At 42.7% G+C, this 21,240-nt stretch overlaps 1 protein-coding gene across 1 annotated transcript in view; it reads left to right on the top strand.

Moving 5' to 3' along the window:
* Window positions 1-21,240, top strand: part of pik3r3b (phosphoinositide-3-kinase, regulatory subunit 3b (gamma)) — a 258,480-nt gene that overhangs the window by 184,127 nt on the left and 53,113 nt on the right. The gene's annotated exons all lie outside the window — the stretch shown is intronic.

Raw genomic sequence — 21,240 nt, 5'->3', positions numbered from 1 at the left:
CTTGATGATAAAGTTTTGTAGTCATCCCTTGCCTTTACTGGGTTTTTCACAGCGTCGCTGTAGAATAATGCATCAGAGAATAAAACTGGATTTCTTAAGCGCTGGCTGGCAGAAATGCTTCAGACCGCGGGCCTACTTTTCTATATGAACCCATCCACATCAGTCTTTCAGTTTGGTCAATTGTCAATTTCCTAAAAGATTTATGAAATGCAACCATAGACAACCATATAAGATAGTAAATATTAATGGACAAAGAATCCGGTTCGGCGAAGTGCTGCAAATGCGGAAGTGCCTTAAACCTGCTTTCTCTCTGAATTCCAGCATGGGGAGACTCCTTAAACCTGCATTCTATCTGAACTCCAGCAGGGGAGACTCCTTAAACCTGCTTTCTCTCTGAATTCCAGCATGGGGAGACTCCTTAAACCTGCATTCTATCTGAACTCCAGCAGGGGGGTGTTTTAGGGCTTGGCTATGATGTGATTGACAGTTCGCTGCCTGTCAATCATGACAGCGGTTTAGCAAAGCTTATCCATGGCACGTAGCCTGGATGATGTAGGCTAGCTTACAGCATCAGTTGCATCCGGATTGCCAGTGAAAGTGTGTAACGTAACGTAGAGTGTAAGCAGCGTTGGCAACTCTCAGCTAACGTCACAGTCAGATAGCGCCCAACAGTTTATGGCTCCTCCCTCACTCCTCCCTCTCGTCTAAAATCGTCACATCCGCAACCAGGATGGCTGCGCCCGTAACAGCAAAGTCGACGACTCATAGCAGATCTCCACAAACCAATGGGTGACGTCACACATGCTCTGTCCATTAATATTTACAGTCTATGAATACAACATATCAGCCTGTCGTATTATTTCCATCGTTGATGTTTTCACAGTCCACCAAAAGAGGAGCATTCTGTGTCTGACCTAAAATCCTGGAAAATGAGTTGATAAAAGCAGGCTATCATTGTTTTATTTCGAAGGAGAAATAAAGGTAGAAGGTATATCATTCATGCACAAAAGTTCACATTTTAATACATCAGTTGGGCGACTTTGTCCGAGGTTCAAGCATCAATGGATTAAAAGGCAAACCAAAAAAAACCCCAAAGCTGTCTATACTGTACACCCTGCTAGAAATATCCTCTATTCTGGCCTGTCTGTGTGTTTGCCAAATGCACACAAAAACTTTCGCTGCCCACAGTTCCCTCTCTGGGGAATAGAGACTGAGAGTGGGAATTTTTCACTTTTACCACACCTTCTCTCCTTCTCTTTATCTCTCTTGTGCATACACAGATACCTCCTACATGTAAAGGTTTACAAGCGCATGCAACACACACACACACACACACACACACACACAATAACCTTCCTCTCTCGTTGTGGACTTGTCTTCTCTCTGCATCTCTCCCCTCTGATGCACTTTAACCCTTAGCTCGGTTTCATAACATCGACTGTAGCTCGTGCGGTGCTACACATACCAATGCTTTTACGTGCACTCTTATGCGTGCACTCTTTACATTACTAAAAGCATGGGCTAAATAGGGTTCAGCATGTCTGGTGTATTTTCTGCCCCTGTAAGCTCTGCGGGCTTTTAGCTGTGTCAGCTGTCTGTCTGTGTGTGTGTGTGTGTGTGTGTGTGTGTGTGTGTGTGTGTTTGGTTGTGCATAGATACATTATATGCAGTATGTTATGAGTGCATTGTTGTGTGTGTGAGTGTAAACGGAGGGCGAGTCTGATGCAGAGATCAGTGGGGTGCAGAGGGTATGGTTTTAGATGCAGCAGAGGGCTGCAGGGATGTTATGCTAAGCTGATTAAATGTTCACACTTAGGGTCAAGTCAAGCAGCCACTCTGTGTCCCCAACTGAACCGCAGCCAGCACTTAGAGCTTTTTTGTGGTGTGAAAAGAGCATGACAGCTGCCAGTTAACATAAAGTGTCTCTGTAAGATGTTGGGCCAACAAAAAACCTCGAGAACAGCTTCAGTGCTCCTGTTTTCGAGACTGCCGTCCCCCGAAAAAATGCTCCCAGGAAGTAAGGTGACGAAATATAAGATCGCCAAACTGGACTTTTACCCGGAAAAGCGGGTTTTGAGTCCTGTTTGAAATAAAAAGTAAACGTCAGCTGTTTTTTACCTTAACCTTCAGGAAGTGAAGTAACGTCTGATTTTAACCCAAACCACTATCTTTTTCTAAACTTAACTAAGTAGTTTTTGTCCCTAAACATAACCAAACTGTGCACATTTTACAACGTTAAAGACATGTTTAAAATCACGACCTTTACGTTTCCGCCAATGCTAGGGGCGCTATTTTATGAAACGTTCTATATGACGAAAATATGACGCTAAAGTAGACTTTTTGCGTCAATAACAAAACTCTAAAGGCACCTGACCAAGCGTTGCTTTTTGACTCGATGGGAATTAGAATGGGTTGAAAGTGAAGCACTGTAATTCGTATGTCTTCCACGTTTTTTGTTTTTTTTTGCTGCGTGCACCAAATTGACTGCTGCTGTATATAAGAACTAAGAAGGACCGTGTAAGGAGGAGGTCGGGATGGATACGTGGGTCTTAACACGGAATTCGCTTCCCGGGGAAAACAAAAGACTTTCACGCAGGGAACGTGTGTTTGTTGGGAGTGTTTTAATCCAAATCACAATCTTTTTCTAAAACTTAACTTTGATCCCTGCATGACACTCACTTTTTGTTGTAAACTGTAATGTTTGCGGTGCTCTGTACCCGGCACAAAGTCACCTTTTATCGGGTAAATTCAACTACCAACTGCCACTGATACGCCTATTTTCTTAGGAAATCATATGAATTTGTGCACAAAAAAAAGTACCATATCGTACCAACCCGTTCATGAGAACCCGTTCGACATTCATATTTTCTATAGACGATCATGAAGAAATTTTGTTTTGTTTTGCCCTTTTTAAAGTACATTTAGAACAGATGAAAAATGTGGGATTAATTTGCGATTAATTGCGAGTTAACTATGGACGGTCATGCGATAAATCACGATCAAATATTTCAGTCGATTGACAGCCCTAATGTATTCTTACACTTCTTACTTTATCTTAGTATCTCTAAGTTGTTGCTGAAGGTCATGAAAACAAAAGCCAGTTTTCAGAATTGTTCATTTTGCTGTGGATCAGCTAATCGATCGGCTCCAGTGAGGGCTTCACCCCACACATCATCCCTGTCTTTAGACCCTTGAACCACTCAAGCGTGAAATAAAACCTCACTCCCATGACAAAGATGGGCTTTAATGGCAGCCATCTGTAACAAAGCAGATTACCGTGATGAAGCAGGAAGTGTGTTCGCTATACGTCTTAATTCTGCGGGTCAGTGGAGCTCGCTGCTACAGATCAGCCCATGATGAAAGTGCTGCTGGGTTTATTTTTAAGAAGTTAATGTGGGGACACGACACACGGCTTTGAGAGAGCGAGTCTGGGTTCACGAGTGACGCGGTTTACTCCAAGAAAAAGCATCTGCATGTATGCTTGTCTGCAGATAAAATAGAGTGGATGTGACCTCAAAAGGGAAAATGTCTGGAAGCTATTTAGAAGGATTTGTGACAAATTTAGGCTTGATGTTGTAGGTGTAGTTTAACCAGTGTTTGCACTTTGATTTCCATCAAAAGAATTCAAAATTCAAATGAACCTTTATGGAAAAAAAAAACTTGTGTTAAAATAAAGGTATGCTGAAGATTCGGGGTCAGCCCATTGGTCCCACAGCCCTATGTTCTCACATTTCTAAGAATTTTATTTTCACTGAAAATTAGGCCCTATGTTCCCACATTTCTAGGACATTTTCAAAATTAGGCCCTGTGTTCCTACATTTCGAAATGTAGGAACACAGGGCCTAATTTTGAAAAAAAAATCTTTAAATTGTGGAAACTGTGGGAACATAGAGCCTAATTTTGAAAAACAATCTTAGAAATGTGGGAACATAGGGCTGTGGGAACATAGGCACACTCCCAAAGATTCGGACAACAATTTCAACGTAGTTTTACTTGCACTTTTTTAGTATATGTTGTCAGCCTGTCCTCATGAACCATTCGTTCAAAAAGCTAGGAAAAGTTAAGCACTGTAATTCGTAAGCAATCCACTTTTTTGTTGTTGCTGTATGCACCACATTGACTGCCTCTGTAGAAGAATGCGACTGGCCACGTAGTGAGGTCTGGGCGGAAATTGAACCACTGGAGTTTGCTTCTTGGGGAAAACAAAAGGCTTTTACCAAGGATAAGCGTGTTCCCTTTGAGTGTTTTAATCCAAACCATGATCTTTTTCGAGTCGTTTTGTTGCCTAAACTTTCCTCGCCTTAACTGTAATGTCCGTCAAAACAACAGGGCAGCTCACCGTGCTCTATATCACAGCTCACAGTCACCTAATCTTGGGTAACTGATCCACCGACTACCGTTGATACAACGGGGCACCATGCGGAGCTAGGGTTGGGTATGGTTTGGAGTTTTACGATTCCGATGCCGAACCGGTACTTTAAAAAGATTACGATTCCAAAACCGATTCTTGAAAAACTGAATGGTTAAAATGCTTTTACATGCCTTTTGGTGAGCCCAGAGGGAAAATATGGCATTTTAAAAGTAGCCTACATTTACGGTAGCTAGCTAACGGTAGACTACAGAGAAAGTGTGATATTTTTACGTTCATTTTTGAGCGACAGAGGGAAAATATTTCAGTCGACACATTAAGTGGAACTGAAATGAGGAACCAAAATTTGCGTTCTTGTCCGATCCAATTCCTACGCAACCGGTTCCATAGTGGAACTGGGTTTCGGTACCCAACCCTATCAGCGGAGCACCATGCGGAGCACCATGCGGAGGACCGTAGCCAGCGTTGCAGAGCTCTGTAGCAGCTAAACTGTGCGGCCGAGCTGTAGCGGCTTAAACAACTAGCAACTGCCACTCTGCGTCACTTGACCAGCCGGCGGCCTCCTTGTTTCGTACGATATCGTAGGTTTTGGTGTGCATACCTTTTCGTACCATATCATACGGACTGTTCATTAGAATGTGTTGATGTAGTATATGCTCGTTGACGTAGTACATGCTGTATGTAGAATATGTAGTAACGTGTATGTTACTTTTTTATTACATGTATCACAGCTGCAACTATAGTCTTTCGATGCAGCAGCTCATTTTTCGGTTCAGTGCCTTTCAGCAGATAAGTGTCTCAGGGCAGAGAATCTTATTATTATGATGTTATTTTTCCACGATTCTGTAACCTAATATTTAATAGACCTACTTGGCCACTTTTTTAATCATTAAGATTCAGCTGGGTGGTTAATAACACAATTTTCTGTGGTTCGACAGACTCAGAACACATTTAGTTTAGCTTAACCCGGACTTTTAGGTTTGGTTAGGTTTAGGCACAAAAACACCTTTGGGAATAAAAAGAGGCCAAAATGGCTACTTCAGAAAGGTTTGGTGACCTTAATTATCATGGCTAATTGCTAAAAAGTTATTATTTTAGTACTTGAAAATGTGCAGACCTTTTTCATCTTCTGTATCTGCATCAAAGAACATTTTCAATGCCATCAGCCTGATCCATTCTCCTGTAACGTAACCTGGCAACACCCTCTAACAAAAAGTAAATACATTTTGTTCCTTGTCAAACCACAATCATACCTTTGGCTGTGCTTTGCCAGGGCGGCCACCTAACAGCGGACGGAGGAACCAGACAGACCAGTTTTACATTAACGTGATGAAGGCAGAAGAATGCAGTAATTGCTGTGATGCATAAAGGCAGGATATGTGAGTGACGGGGGTGCAGAAGCCGAGCAGGCTCGACTCTTACAGGATTAAAGTTTATTGATGGTTTTTCATCACAACTCATCGACCCATTCTCTCATCTCCAGCGTCATAACCAGCAGCTTGTGACTGTGTGTGTGTGTGTGTGTGTGTGTGTGTGTGTGTGTGTGTGTGTGTGACTATGTGTGACTGTGTGTGTGTGTGTGTGTGTGTGTGTCCATTTCATAGGCGTAATCTGCAGGGGGATGGGGGGATTACAACACTTTTCCGCATTTTAAATATTTCTGCCGCTTTTTTGAAACATTTTGTCGCCTTTTAAAAAAACAAACAATTGTTTTCACCTTTTTCAAGGTTTTTTTGGACAATTCATTTCAACGTTTTGGTTGCCTGCTTCTTCCAGTCCAACTAGTTCTCACTCCCAACTCGTAAAATACTGACACTTGGTCAGTGTCTCTCAGCGTATTAACATTGACGGTAGCGAGTAATACCAAAGACCAGTGGTGTAGTCTAATGTATTGTAGTGAGTATACTGAACTGTATATTCATATTGGCCAGAATCTGCCTTTGGGGGAGGAGGGGCCATGTCATAGTGGGGGGTCTGGGTGTCCTCCCCAGGGAAGTTTTGAGCATCAACGACTTCATTTTCTGTATTCAGATACACTTTTATGCACCAATTTACAGTGGAAATACCTTTATTTAGCCTATGTGAAGAAGAAAAACACAGATGACAATTCAAAATATATCAAAAATATAATGGAAAGTATGTTGTTGCGTGTCATTGGGCATTTTTAAGTGGGTATATGGAAATCCTGGAGCTTTCTTAGTGGGTATACTGTGTATACCTGCGTATCACGTAGACTACACCACTGTTAAAGCCTGAAAATCCACGTAAGGAGGTTGGTTTGGGTGGTGGATGGGTCAAACAACAGGACTTTCACCCAGGAGATCGGGGGTTCGTATCCCGGTTGTGTCACTGAAACGCACATTTTGTAACCCCACCCATAGTCTCGCTTTGCCAGACCTTCCTTCACAGCGCTGCGGAGGAAGGTCTGGCTAGTCCACACAGCATTCCTGGATGGGAGAAAAACATGCTGTGGTTTATTGGCATTTCTTTTAACCAATCACAATCGTCTTACTAAGCACCGAGCGAAGCAACAGTGCCTCTGCTAAATAGCCTCGGGAAGGAACTTGTTTTGGTGGAACATGTGTACGTTCAAAAGTTGTTTTAGTCGTGCAACAGAAAACTCAGATTGGACAGATAGTCTAGCTAGCTGTCTGGATTTACCCTGCAGAGATCTGAGGAGCAGGTAACTGTAGTCCTCAGAAATCCACAGGAGGTTAGAACGCCAACATAAAAAAAGAGGAAGGTGATGGAAACTTCGTCCTAAATGAGAGACATTCGGCGGAATTTCCGGCGACACCGGAGCTATCCCGGAAGTGGAACGTCGTGTATATAGACTACCTCACCCACGATCTTTTCCTAAACCTAACTATCCCGTTCTTGTCCCCAATGTCAGTTAAACGTACGTCCCGACCCAAAGCGTCAAAAAGTGACGCCAAGGGTCAAGCGCCTCTAAATAAGACGCTGAAGTAGACTTTTTGTGTCAGCAGTAAACACCAAGGGCACCTGACCGAGCGTCGCTTTTTTGACGCGATGGGAGTGAGAATGTGTTGTTCAGTCAGGCTATCATCCTTCCTTTCCTTCCTTCTCTCCTTTCCTCCCTTCCATCAAACCTTCCTTTCGACCTTGCTTCCTTCCTCGCTTATTCCTTCCTTTCTTGTCTTGTTCAAGTTTACTTTTAAAAAATGTAAATATATCTCCTTTCTCCCGTGTCCGCACGAACCAATAGTCGGAGTCTGGACAAGTTTGGACTCATTGAGCTTTTTTTTTTCTTCTTTTTATTTTACAGATAATTTGGTGTGTGTGTGTGTGTGTGTGTGTGCGCAGGATGAGACAGACGGGTAATGACTCTCTCTAATAGGGCTTAGTTCAGCTGTCCGCATAATGCCGTCTGGCCTTTGTTTAATCTGAGCTCCGTTGTCTGACTCAACACTCGGTCCCCGATCAGCAAGGGGTTAACCCACAAAGAGAAAAACTGGGAGGAAACAAGATGGGGGGGGGGGGAGAAGGAAAGAAGATGTCCTGAAAATAGAGAGGCAAGTAAAGGGTCGTGGCAGTCACCTAGACAGACAGACAGATCACGCTGGAGATGAGTGATCTGGATGAAGAGGGTGCAGTTAATGATCGTTCAGCATTGACCCTGAGCAGAAGTAATGATGCTTGGATATAGATGCAGCAAATTAGCTGTACAGGGAAGGAAGGAAGGAAGGGCAGCAGCAGAGGAGAAGGAGATTTAAAAAAGATATGAGAGAAGAGGAAACTAATAGACTAAAGAGAAATGCACAGCGTGTACAGAAGAGTGTGACAATGATGTTGAACTTTAACCCCGCGGAGGTAATAATGCTGCTAGTTGGGCCTCAGCTACAAATGCGGAGAAAGTAAAGGACAGTAAATAGAGGAGGGGAGGAGGGGAGGAGAGGAAACAACAGGATAGGAAAGGTAAGAAGAAGAAAAGGCAGGAAAGGAAGCAAGTGTAAGAAAAGATGTGAGAAGGAAATAAAATATGGAGAGAAATTGGAGGAAATAGAAGGATAGGGTAGGAGAGAAGGATAAAGGAAAGGAAAATAAAGAAAAATGAAGAGAGAGGAGGGGAGGAGAGGAGGAGAGGAGGAAATGAAACAAAGAGATAAGAAAGGAAATGAAAAGAGACGGGGGGGAAGGAAACTAAAGAAAATGAGGAAAGAAATTGGAGGAAATGGAAGGAAAGGAAACAAGAGGATAAGAAAGGAAGTGAAAAGGAAAAGGAAGCTAAAGAAAAGGAAAAAAGAAAGTAGATAGGGTAGGAGACACGGAGAAAGGAAATAAGACAAGTAGGGAAGGAAACAAAAAGGTAGTAAAGGAGATGAGAAAAATTAACAAGAAAGAAAAGGATGTGAAGATGTGAAAGGTAAGGCAAGGAAAAATAGAAGGGAAGGAAATAAGGAGAAAATACTGAACTGAGGGGAAGGAAAGGAAAGGCAGAGGGAAGAAAGGAAGCAAAAATATAGGAAAGGAGAAGGGAATAAGGGGCAAAGAAGAGAAGGGAATATATATATATATAAATATAGGAGAGGAAAGAGAAACAAAGGAAACAAAAAATTGCAAAGGAAAGAAAGGGAGAGACGAGGAGAAAGGGAGAGGACAGCAAAGTAAAGCTGAGAGGAAAGGATACAAAACATAAGGAAATAAAAATGTTAAAGAAAAAGAATAAAAGGAGAACGTAATGATTGAGCTTATCTTCCAAATGTGTGACAGCATCCTCGGTTGGTGTTGTTGACCTTTGACCCCTGCTGCAATGCTAACTAAAGCCTAGCTCAGACACAGACAGAAAGACACGAGTGGATGAAATGAAAGAAAAAAGACATATGATGATACAGATGATGAGCGAGTGTGTGTTTGCCGCGATGATGAGGTTGAACTGTAACCTGTAACTGTAAGCGAAGGCAGCGACACCGCACGGCCTCGGCTAAGGGATTAGCCACAGTGCTAACTAGCACAGTGTTAGCCACAGGGGAGCCATCTTGCTCTGGAAGACATGAATCTTCTGTGTGTGTGGAGAGAGAGAGAGAGAGAGAGAGAGAGAGAGAGAGAGAGAGAGGTGGAACCGGGCTGGGGGTTGTTAGATTGATGGACCCTTATCTCAGACATCAGTCCCAAACTAGACAGTCAAGGCCTCGTCCTAATGATAATGCCCATGGAAGTCACTCTCTCTCTGTGTGTGTGTGTGTGTGTGTGTGTGTGTGTGTGTGTGTGTGTGCGTGTGCCAATGTTGTGTCTGTGTTGTGCACAAAGCCCAGTTCAGATCAAAAACGTGCGTCAAGACCAATTGAAACTTCCAACTACTTGTCACACGCCGGTCTCACACCGATGCGACTCCTACTCCTACGTCTTTTTCTTTCTCTCTGCCTTCTCCTCTTTTTAGAAAAAATCAATTTTAGTACTTCAAGTTAGAGTTTGCGAACTTGTTTGTTAGTGACAGAGGACAAACAATTCCAGGTTCAAAGGGCTTGAAACAGGTTTAATATCCTGTGTGTCACCGATGCTTTGCACCTGTAACCCAGCAACCCGGTCTCACGGCAGTTCGTGAAATGGTGACGTTATTTTAATCTATTGATTTGTGTACACACACACACGGGACGCGATCCCCGGTCTCCGGGGTGAAAGTCCTGTGTTTTTTGACCCATCCACCACCCCAGCCTACCTCCTTACGCGTATTTTCGGCTTTTCAATACTAATCACTACCATAATCGTGCTGTTATCACGTAATATGCTTCCCATTCAAATACATTAGTTTAAAATTCATGCTCACCAACGAACTGCCGTGAGACTGGGCTGAACCAAGTCAAGAAAAGTTGTATTTTTTTTCAATTTATTTATTGTTTACACCTGATTATCATTTCATTGGATTCTTGTAGTCCATAAAGGGACTTTCGTAGTTTTTTTCATATGTTCAATGTTTTGCATTTATCCTCTGTTATAATTATAAATACATATATTCATTGTTATTCAGTAAAACTGAACTACTGATTTAGCAGGGGGGGGTTAACACTTTTGCATGCACTGTATCTGTGTCACATTCTCATTAGGGGCTGAGCCCCCCTAAAGGTCTGATCCTAGAATCGCCCCTGGTCCGTCACCTTGAGAAAATGATAATGAACGGGACTTTTAAATCCCTGGACGTATGGAATAATTACTTTAGATTAGATTCAACTTTATTGTCATTGCACATGCTCACAAGTACAGAGCAACAATAACCCCTTCACTTTTTAAAGCTTTATTTAAATGCAGAACATTTTCATTCCTCTTAAAGAAAATGGATTTAACTTCCAATGTTCATTTTAGACCTGTGATCTTTTGGATCAGGTTAGTATCCTCTAAACTGGGCATTATTTACCCTAAAATGGGGCATTTGATCCTTTCTGTTTGTATAGAGCAGCTTGACTGCAAACAATAGAAAGAAAACCCAGATCCTCCTGCAACTCGGGCTCAGTCTGTGCCTCCCTCCATCCCTTTTCTTCCTCTAATAGGATTTCCATCCATTAGATCTTTTATCATGACCTCCATGCATGTTACGGAGGGAGCGATGAGCTGAGGTGTATTGATGCAGGGAGCTGATAGGGAATCAATAGGCCTATAAAATGGACAATCAGGCAGTGAGGCGGTCAGCTTTAAGCCCCCCGAACTGCCTGCTGGGGGTCCTGAGGGGGAACATTAACTCTGTCAGTGTGTCTGTCCGTAGCTGTATTCAAAACCGTTCCCTCATTCACTCCCTCACTATTCCCCATGTAGTGTTTATTAACCCTTCTGTTGTCTTCGGGTCAACTCTGACCCATATTCAAAACGTTTCTCTATCAGACATTTGGGTTTCTTTCAACCAAATTATCCAAAACAATAACGTGGATGGTTCCATACAACCATTACTCTTCACAAGTAAAATAAAAAAATCAGCTCAGTACTTTCATTGAATTTGGGTGTTTTATTCAATTTCATAGCATTTGGAGAAACAAAATGATGAAAGAAGTTTGAAAAGAGTGACAAAAATGTCGGAAATAAAAAACAAGTTTAGTTTGTTATGCATTCCATTTGTACTCGGAAGTCGGATTTTAGGAGGTCAAAGTCGGAAACACGCCCCATGATTTCCGAGCTCAGAATTTGGACAGCCTCGCAGTACCGCAAGCTCAAAATCCAACATGACTGCCCCGTGCATCAACAGCAGTGAAAGCTGTATTAACATGCAGTTTATTAGCACTTGTGTCTTATTTGTGTCTCACTAAATCAGTCGTACACACAGTCCTGTCCAACTTCTATCTGTGGACACAAAATAATGTTTTCTGTAGAACTTGTTTGTCTTTTTTGTCATTACATACTGGATCCTTCTGCCCTAAAGATTCTTGAAATTAAACAATCTGAAATGTTGGTTGAACTAGTCCAAAATCCTTACATTGCACGGCTTTGCGATGTATTCCCTTTCCCTGTATTCTTGTCAGGCTTCAAGATGTATTTTTGCACATTCTACCTCAATAACGATAATTAACCACGTTGTTCTAAATCGTCTTTTCTGAAGCCAGTTTCCAGACGACGGACACTGCATTTTTTTTTGGGTACAAGTTGCTCAGTTGACTCGGATTCAGTGTTTGAGTTATCCTCCATTATGCTTTCCATGCGGCTGACTGGTCCGGGAGAGGTCACGTGACTACACACCTAGTAGAATGTCTTTAAGGAGAAAGTAGGCCTATCAAGAGGAATAAATTATCGAAATTCTCGTCATGGGAAAAATACGTCGATAACAGCTTCAGAACTTCGATACATTTTCGATTAATCGTCCAGCCCTAGTGTGACGGCCACGACTGTTCGTTTAAAACAACAATGGCGGACATGATGGACAGATGGTTCATCCAATCACCTGCCAGATATTTTAAGTGCCTGCCCTTTCCCAAACAGTTTCCAATGACGGCTTCTCGGATGGTTCTGTGTTAACAAACCATCTGGCGTGTCAGGTTACAAAAGTCCATACTCTGCCCAAAACCTGTGGCAAGGCATCACGAGCCAAATATGTCGGTAATCACTGGAGCAAAAAAACTAATCAACATCAGACAAAGCTGTCAACATATGAATCCTTACACTTCAGGACTCTTTTTTTTTTTAGTGTATCTACCTTCATTCCTCCATCCCTTCATCCTCTCATTCATGGATAAACATAAGTTATTCCAGACTGAGTTTGTCTCCCTCCTCAAGGCAGGCTCTCCTCTGCAGAGCGTTTTCTTTCACATTCCTCCTCTTCTTTCCATTTCCCCTTCGTGCTCCCAAATCAAAATTGCATTTGCTATTGAGGGCATGGATTGTGTAACTCTAATCTGTGTAATCAAATTGCAACGCTCAACACAACAAGCAACTGCAGCCCACAGAACGCTCTAAACGTGTTACCGGAATATATATGAATTACAGTGCATTACTTTTCATAGCTATATGTATTAATGGGCCATGAGAACAGCCTGGTGGGATGACTCACACCTGCCTCAGACTGGCCCTAATTGCAACCAGGCTTTACTATCAGAAGGTTCTTATGTCTAAGAACCCGGAGCAGACTGCAACACTGGGGTCAGAACACTAATTGAAAACGCCAAACACTGATCCTTCAATTACTTTGAACAGGGACTCTCTCTGCCTGCTTGCCCTGCACCCCAACCTTAAACCTCACCTCACACCCCCGCCCCGAGCCTCCATATGTGATCTCCAGACCTCTCTCACTGTCCGGCCTCATTGTTAGCGGTGGCGCCCTGCAGACACCCCCCTCACAGAGATCTGAGGAGGCTTCCCATGGACGACGGGAGGCACGAGGTCAAGACACGGGTGCACATAAATCTGTGGCCTCGCCATACATCCCCGATCCCTCCCACCATCCGCTCACCCCCCACCTATCTACAACACACACACACACGCACGCACACACACACACACATATGGGTCCACTAACAATAGGCCCTCTCCATCTGGGTGTAAATAATGATGATATTGTGGTGGTGAATGGTGCCCTGTGTCCAGGCGATAAGCCCAATATAGTTATAGCAATATGAGGAGGAAGGGAAAGGGGGTGCATTGTCCTTTATCTGTGTCATGGCTTACCCACTCTGTGTGTGTGTGTGTGTGTGTGTGTGTGTGTGTGTGTGTGTGTCACAGTCACACTCTTAATTATTAATGCTCGAGCCCTCACCATTTTTCCTCATTCACATCTTCTTAGCCAACTCGCCAGTCCCCCCTCCCTAACCCCACCAGGCCATCGCCTCACCTCCTTCTCTACATATTATTGCTTTTGTTCTCTCTCCTCTCTCGCCTGGTGTTGTGTACTGTTAGGGAACATTTCCATTGTTCTCTAATATCACCTCGTCTTCTTCCTCTCCTTCCTCGTCGTTAATTATCCCCGCAGCACCACAATTGGCCGTTTAGTTTCATTTACATGTTGCTTTTGTACGCTGTTGACAATTAATTAGCCAGTGATGATGATAAAATGCGAGACGGAACGGGCAGGAAAATGGCTGTAACTGGATACAGTTGGAGGGGGAGGAGTCAGCAGCGGGACGGGCGACATCGGGCTTCATCAAATCAGTGTCACATCTCAGGAATTGTGTCCGAGCAAACTTATCTGATATAGTTTCGTCACGTGTTTTAGAGTCGCCTTCAGAATTGAAGCAGTGCTTCTAAAAAGAGAACGTTGGTGGATTGTGGTGAAGGAAGTACTAATAAATACCCAAGGGGTTAAGCAAGCATCCGGAAAGCGTAGCTCCTATGGGGAGATTTCATTCAGCTACCAGAAGACTTCCAACTTTCAGACAGGTTGCTCACGTCACATCTACGTCATCAAGCTCAGTTGGAGGCTGGGCAGTAACGCTCAGCCTTCACCGTGACTTCACTGGTCTCCGTCGAAGTATATGGCGTCGCTGTGTCCATTTCTTTTACTGTCTATGAAAATACCACACTGCAAAAATGCTATGTTACAAGAAAATGTTCTTTAAGTAAAACTATGTCAGTATCATCAGGAAGATGTACTCAAAGTTTTAAAACTAAAAGTACTCAATGGGGAAAAATCGTCACATTTTAGAAAGTGGAAACCATAGGCATAATTTACAGTCCAGTAAAACCCACCAAAACTAGCCAGTGCAACCCAGCCCAAAAACCTATTATAATTTCCTAATAACATATAACATAAATAAAGACATTTGCACCATAACTTGATGCAGAAAATGCACAAATTGTTGCAGGAAAATTCACCAGAATGCAGAAAATGAAGTGCTTGTCGTTCAAAATGATTATTATGCGTCAGACTTGGTTGTACAACATGTCATCCAACCATTCGTCTGAAGGCGAAATACTTTCAAATTATTTTGAATGTCAACCCTTGAGAACGGTTGAAAAGCCGGCTGTCATCACCTTCTCCTGGCTGCTTTCTCCACCACCAGTTCTGTCTTTTTCTTTTGTCTTTGTAGTCGCGACACAATAAATTGTACAAATGGTGATAACGGCTTTCTGACTGTCTCTCCTCGAAGACATTCATAGTGTAGCACTCCGTATAATTCACATGAAAAGAGACTTGAGTAGTTGTGTGAAGAATGAAAGAACTACTTTCATGCTCAAGAAAGTCAGAGAGGGTGTTTCAAAGGCCATAATACTTCCCGACAAGCACTTCCTTTGAAGCATACGAAGGCCTTAACTCCCCCATGTTACAAGATGCTCTCAACATTTACACACTAATAGAAGCCCACAACAGAAAGACCAACTTGTTTTTTCTTGTGTTTTTCAAAGAAGAAACAAAGTTGTATTCAAAGCTTTTGGAATTCATTTTCAAAAAGTCTTTTTTTTTTTTTTTTTTTTTCATTCTTTACACAACTACATGTCTTTCTGTATCTATACCCAGGGTGCGATTTGGGATGTTTTTTGATCAGGCACGACAACAAAAAACATGCAAGAATTAAATCTCCTTTTAATACCGTGGATATAGTGCCACTTGGCCAGCCATGCCAAAACACTTATTTATGAACTTCAATATCCAATGGAAAAAAAACTATCCCTTTAACACTTTATTCCTCTGTGTAATCACGTAGTTTGAGTTGCCTTAACTTTCGGGGCCGGCTACATTGCACACATAACGTAACTTAAGCGGAGCGGACGTTCCAACGATACGCTTTCACTATAATCAATGAAACTGGCGACACTAGACACGAGAGCAGCGCGTAGTGGAGCATATGCTCCGTGGAGATCCACTCTACAAGCGTAAAAATAGTCAGTTACACTTTACTTGAAGGTATCTACCTAAGAGTGACATGACACTGTCATGAACGTGTCATAAACATTATAAACAAGTCATAAACGTTTATGACATAACGCTTCTTTTAGTAAGTGTCATTCGGTTTTTGTTGACAAGTTAGGGTTAGAGTTAGGGTTAGGGTTAGGGTTCATGTGTCATGACAGTGTCATGACACTCTTATGTAGATACCTTCAAGTAAAGTGTTATCAAATAGTCTTCTATTTATATTTTTTACGCAAGGTGTGTTGGCTCTTTTACACAAAAATGGCTCATAAAGTGTCTATATTTCTTTTAAATGAAACTATCAATATACAGGAAACGACTTAATGACTGTGAATGAGCGTTTTGTTATGTTTTTATTTCTTGTTTCCCCTCACCTGTGTCCTCTGATAACAGCTGACAGTAGATTAGCGTTTTCACAGCGCTGTGCCGGCTCCAAAAAACTAAAGAAAACAACAACAATCTCAAAGCGAAAGCTCTCTGTCTCGCCTGTGACTCACACAATCCTACGCCGTGTGTGCGTTACAAGATACATTCCGTGGCACGTCTGCTCCGCAAACGGCCCGCATGCGTTCAATGTAGCCAAAGCTATTGGTCTATTGGGGTCAGCCCTATGTTCCCACAGCCCAGTGGTCCCACAGCCCTATGTTCCCACAGCCCAATGTCCCACAGCCCTATGTTCCCACAGCCCTATGTTCCCACAGCCCTATGTTCCCACAGCCCAATGTCCCACAGCCCTATGTTCCCACAGCCCTATGTTCCCACAGCCCAATGTTCCCTCAGCCCAATGTCCCACAGCCCTATGTTCCCTCAGCCCAATGTCCCACAGCCCCATGTTCCCACAGCCCTATGTTCCCACAGCCCAATGTTCCCTCAGCCCAATGTCCCACAGCCCTATGTTCCCACAGCCCAGTGGTCCCACAGCCCTATGTTCCCACAGCCCAATGTCCCACAGCCCTATGTTCCCACAGCCCTATGTTCCCACAGCCCAATGTTCCCTCAGCCCAATGTCCCACAGCCCTATGTTCCCACAGCCCTATGTTCCCACAGCCCAATGGTCCCACAGCCCAATGGTCCCACAGCCCTATGTTCCCACAGCCCAATGTTCCCACAGCCCTATGTTCCCACAGCCCAATGGTCCCACAGCCCAATGGTCCCACAGCCCTATGTTCCCACAGCCCAATGGTCCCACAGCCCTATGTTCTCACATTTCTAAGATTTTTTAGGGTTAGGGTTAGGGTTACATTCCATCTGTAGTCCATTGCTACTGGATAATAGGTTGGGTGTAATTGGCTACCAAATTTGGAGAAAGGGCGATAAAATCTGATACAAATTCATGAAAAAGGAAATGTGGGAACATAGGGCCTAATCTTAGAAATGTGGGAACATAGGGCTGTGAGAACATAGGCACGCTTCCAGTCTATTTACGACGTTCCACGAATGCTCCGGTACCGCAGGAAACTTCGCCGGATGCATGTCTTTTCAGCTGATGTCCGTTACCTTCCTCTCTCTTTGTGTTGGCGTTCTAACCTCCGGTGGATTTCTGAGGACTATGGTTAACTGCTCCTCAGATCTCTGCAGGGTAAATCCAGACAGCTAGCTAGACTATCTGTCCAATCTGAGTTTTCTGTTGCACGACTAAAACAATTTTTGAACGTACACATTCCACCAAAACAAGTTCCATCTTGAGGCTATTTTGTAGAGGCACTGTTGCTCCGTCCACCACTTTGCGCTACCCAAGATGATTATGATTGGTTTAAAAAAATGGCAATAAACCAGAGAACATTTTTCTCCCATCCCAGAATGCTGTGTGGACTAGACAGACCCTCCTCCGCAGCGCTGTAGATGAAGGTCCGGCAAAGTGAGACCACCTCAAACTTGAATAAGAAAGAGGATGTTTCCAATAAATAAGAAGAAAAGAAACAAGAATTCTCTGAAACAAAGTTACAAAGGAACCAGCAGTTCCCTCCCATTTCAGAACTACTTATGAGACAAACAGACATTAGAATAATGTTAGATAAAGAGTCCAAAGCTTGGGATTCTCTGAGTGGATTGTAGTTGAGCAGCGCTGACAGTGTTTGTTTAACATGCGCGGAGCACTTGGGCGCCACCGAGGAGAATCCTATTAGTTTAATAAATTCAGGCAGCCGGGCAGACCTTCTCCCTCATGTGTCACATTGGTTTGAAGGGAGCCGGAGCAGATGTCGCTCTCTTTTTCTTTTTCTCTTTTTCTTTTTCTCTTCCCTTTTTTTCCTCTGTTGTCAATGGCAAATCTCCATATCATCATTTTCTTTTTGTTAACCCTCACCCCTCCTCTTCCTATCGGTATCTCTTCTGTTTCCACAGCTCTCTGTCATCCCTCTCAGTAGGAGATCTGAGACTCACACACACACACACACACACACACACACACACACACACACACACACACACACATACAGTTGTCATTCATTTATTTTTGCATCTGGCCGGTGTCAGAGTGAGAAATGTCACCGGTGCGTCATTGTCATTAATGTTCCCAAATTGAAGCTTGTGACATGCTGACAGAGAGATGAACTGACATAGAACACAGACACACACACACACACACACACACACACACACACACACACACACACACACACACACACACAGAGAGACACAGACACACAGAGAGACACAGACACACACACACAATCTCACACACACATAAACAGATGTATATAGAAAGACAATAAATGGGTGAATTTATCCTAAACTGTTTGGGGTTTTTAACATGTCCAAAATGTGAACCGCATGACTCAACCAGTCGATTTTTTTAACATCACAATCAAAGTCCAATTTGGTCAGGAGCATCACTTGAGTTTAACCCCAAAAACATGAATAAGTGAACCAAAGGGAACCAAACAGACACTGTGTTCTTTATTGGACTGGAAATATAACTTGTAGCAGTGTTTTGAAAAACAAATTTGTAGAGGGTAGGGCTGCAACTAACTTATAATGATTGAGTAATCGAGTGTCAGTAAATAGTGAAAAATGTCCAACTGCTGACAAACGGCCCAAAACCCAAAGACCCTCAGCTTAGTTGCCCCAAAAGAGATCTGAGCTTCCAAATTCTGCGCTTTCCCATAGACTTCACATAGCGAAAGATACGTCTATATCAGCCAATATATATATTTTTGAGGTCAACTTAAAAGGTCTTATTTAAATCATTATTTTTAAAAAGTTGTAACATGCACTAATAGCCGTATCCAGACCTATTTAACTAGGCATGAGCCGCCCTGCACTACAGGCTCATATGACGGTTCTCCTGAGTTCCTGTATCTGGAATAATGGATAGAACAGCTGTAATTCATCATTTGTATTATCTTATAATACATCCGAGAGCTGTATGCTATAAAGCATGTAACGTAGATGTTTAACGTCTCTGTTCCCAAACTGTCGGCTATTGTCTAGCAGCTAGTGGTAGCAAGTAGCAAGATATACAGTATTATATCTCTGTGGTTCAGGGGTGTGTGACGTATTATTTTTTTTGCGCATGTGGGTCATTTTCAGGCCGTGCCCAGTGTACATATACGTGTACATATTTTATATATATTTATAGTTTCTATGATACATCTCACGATGCACTCAGACACATCATCAGTGATGTTTCCCGGAGTCATCGAAACATCAGACACCCTCATCTGGGCGACCCAGCCGGGGCTGATCAGACCCCAGCTTTTGTCTGAGGAGCACTGCTCCACGGGACGCTGTTTGGTGTTTTAAGCCCCCAACGTCGTCCTAAGGCCATAGTCACTAGGATTAGGCAATGGTTAGGATTAGGGTTATGGGTTATGGGTTACTTGTTACAGCCCGTTGGTGTGATTTGGGCTTTTCCGATTTCGCTATATATATATATATATATATATATATATATATATATATATATATATATATATATATATATATATATATCTATATATATATATAAAATCGCTGTGCATATTGTATAACCCCTCCAACAACTCACTGCACTGTAAATACTGTATAGTTATTTATTTTGGATTACCATAGCCATACTCACAATTTGTTCATAGCCTGTACATAGCTGTAGTAATAGACACTCATATAGACCCATATCTATATATTTGTATATCATTCCATACATTGCACTCTGTATATACTGTAGCATACGCATGTTATTCAATCACTGCTTAAAGCACTTTTGGTTAGACACTGACTTCATTTCATTGCTATGCACTTGTGACATGTGCAATGATAATTAAAAGTAATAATCTAATCTAATACGTCTGATGCGGGCCACATTTAAAAACAGTCAGTCAAAAATCTGATCGGATCTGGCAATAAATCAGAATTGAGCATTAAGGACTGCAATCTGAACGTAGCCTTGGAGGTGTCAAAAACCTATTTAAAGTCTAAGTAAAAATGACATGGACAATACACAGGACAATACACAGACACATGTTTTTGTTGAGCGTGTCATGTCAAAAGCATTAGAGAAGTCCACAATATACACTTATGTAATTATGGACTGATTCCCCAATTACACATTATTACACATCATTTTTACTTTTCAAAGAGACATTTTAGCTCTGAAGCTCTGTAACATCTGCACTCTGCATTCCCCAGCACTAATCTAATTAGACTGAGTTTTGACTGCGTTTGGAGTTTTGACTCTTTTTTTCGCGGCTCATGTCTGATCTCTTCACGGCTGTCTGGACGGAGAAAGATCAGATTCCGTGTGGTTGCTTCCAGTTAAGACAGCCATGAAAAGATCAGATATGTGCCACGATGAGACCTGCCACACTGGGCCGAACCTATGAAGCATGCAAAGACCTGAAACCCTATTTCAAAAAGTTAAACCGGATGGTATGCCCAATCATCATATGCAAACTCCTCCCTGCTGCGTCTTTAGGCCGATCTGAATGAAACCGTCTACAGCCCCAGGGTTTGTGGAAAACATCAGGACCAACTACAGTTTCCATCATCATAAATCCTTTTGGGATTGGATTGTGTTTTGAAAGATTTGCACAAAGATGCATTTTGCGACTGAAACAACTTAAAGTGATGGTTCGGAGTAATTTCACCCTAGGCTGCTTTGCACGTTGACCTCGAGCCAAACAACCCCCCATAAGCTTTTTTCTCTTGTTATAAAGTTGGTGGAGTTAGCGTTATCAGCTGGTTAGCTTAGTGCAGGCGCTAATGGATCCACGTTTGTATCTCGTAAATGTAATAATGCCCGGAATGATCCCAAACTTCTACAGTAGTACAAATAGTTTCTGTACTTATAAAACGAGGCATTAGAAAGTTTGTAACTACACCAGAAGTATATTTAAATAACACTTGCCTGATGGAAACTCCTCTCGGCTGCTACCGCGCGAGATCACACACAGAGCATAACATCTATTGCTTTTAAACCTGTGTGGCATCTTGTCGTATCGCCTCACGCTGCGTTAGCTGCTTCTGCTGTTCACTCGCTTCTTGATTCTTCTTCACCAGTGGTCTCTTCCGGCAATAGATGTTGTGCTCTGTGCGTGATCTTGCAGGATCTCGCGCGGTAGCAGCCGAGAGGAGTTTCCATCAGGCAAGTGTTATTTAAATATACTTCTGGTGT

The sequence above is a fragment of the Sander vitreus genome, chromosome 9, assembly GCF_031162955.1.
Source record: "Sander vitreus isolate 19-12246 chromosome 9, sanVit1, whole genome shotgun sequence".
Taxonomy (NCBI): Eukaryota; Metazoa; Chordata; class Actinopteri; order Perciformes; family Percidae; genus Sander; species Sander vitreus.
The sequence above is the reverse complement of the archived record's forward strand: the minus strand, read 5'-3'. Positions and strand labels throughout refer to the sequence as shown.